The sequence below is a fragment of the Hemiscyllium ocellatum genome, unplaced genomic scaffold (genome assembly GCF_020745735.1).
Source record: "Hemiscyllium ocellatum isolate sHemOce1 unplaced genomic scaffold, sHemOce1.pat.X.cur. scaffold_204_pat_ctg1, whole genome shotgun sequence".
NCBI lineage: Eukaryota > Metazoa > Chordata > Chondrichthyes > Orectolobiformes > Hemiscylliidae > Hemiscyllium > Hemiscyllium ocellatum.
This window is the reverse complement of record NW_026867957.1, coordinates 1180600-1182323: the sequence shown is the minus strand read 5'-3', so window position 1 is coordinate 1182323 and position 1724 is coordinate 1180600.

Here is a 1724-nt window from a genome sequence, read left to right as displayed (position 1 = left end):
TATTATTGAACGAGAAAGAGTGTAGAAGAAATTTACAAAGATATTTCACGAGCTAAAGGGTCTAAATTATAGGCAGAGTTTGGACAGGTTAGAACTTATTTCCTTACAGCGTAGGAAACTGAGAGGGTTCTTATAGAAGAGTAACTCTTATAAAATCATGAGCGGCGTGCATGGGGTGAATACTTCAATTTTTTCCCCAAGATTGGGGAATCGAGGACTAGAGGACATCCATTAATATTTGGAAAGGAAAAAATATATACAAAGGAACCTGAGGGGCAGCAATTTTACACAGAGTGTGGTACGCATATGGACTGAGCTGCCAGTGGAAGTGGTAAAGGTGGGTACAATAACAACATTGAAAAGGCATTTGGACAAATACAGATAGGAAAGGATTAGGGGGATACAGAGCAAGGGCAGGGAAATGGGGTGAGTGTGGATACAGAGCAAGGGCAGGGAAATGGGTGAGTGTGGATGCAGAGCAAGGGCAGGGAAATGGAGTGAGTGTGGATGGACATTTTGGTTGGCATGGACCAGCTGGGCTAAATGGTCAGCCATGCAGGCATTCTCGTGCAGTATGACTGTAAGTGAGTGTGTTTTGGAGTGGAGACAGGGTGGGGGAGACTGAGAAAATATGTCATGGAAGGATGTGTTCACAGGTGTCAGAATACTGAAATGAAGCCATTTCGATAGTATCATGCAACACGGGTCATTATTATGAAGAATTATGAGCGAAGGGGATATTTCTGTGAGTTCAGGCGATGGAGAGTTTTGGATGAGCATTTGTTCTGCAGCTTTGTAACTGGGAGTGAGGACAGTAGAGTCTTCGCCTCACTGGGCTGAATCTACCAAAAAACTGTCTCAGTGACATTTTCATTGAGTGTGACAGAGGGGTTGTATGCACGAGGCCGAGCTAGTTTCCTGGTGCCATCTTACCAAATTCATCTCATTAACTACCCAGCCCACTCCATAGTGTCCCTCTCATACAATGCCAGCCCGGTTCTCCCACCCATCATGGCTGGAGGTATTCACAGTCGCCTGGATGCCCCTGGATATTCTGTCATTCCTGGCAATGATGTCATCTCTAAAAGGCCAATTGTCACACGGTAGAGCTTTCTCAGTTTGGAGCTGCCCTGCACAGTTTACCCGAGCATGGCAGCTAAGGGGAAATTACACCATGGTTTGTTGACAGCAGCACGAAGGTCGCGGTGGATGGGCTAGTACAGAGGGGGACCATTCTCTTCCCAGAGGGGGCCACACCACCAGACCCATCGAGCGTGGTCTGACTTCACCACCCAGCTCAGTGCAGTATCTGCGGTCTGAAGAAATGTCCAGCAATACAGGACCTGCATCAATAACCTTCCCGGCTCCGTCAGGATAAGTCACCGTATTCTCTCTGCTCCCTCGCACTCACTGTATATCTGTTATAGCACCGACCCACGAACAAGGCTCATGCTCCACCACTCTCACTGCTGCATGCATCATCTTCCGTCTCTTTCTCTCTTGCATTTCTAATGCCCCCCACACAGTTATAGAATATTCTGGAGAATGCCAATTATGGAATGTTCCAGATAATGTTCCAACTTAACATCTGGATAGGAATAACGTGATCAAGGATAGTCAGCATGGTTTGTGAAGGGCAGGTCGTGCCTCACAAACCTTATTGAGTTCTTTGAGAAGGTGACCAAGGAAGTGGACGAAGGTAAAGCAGTAGATGTGGTGTATAT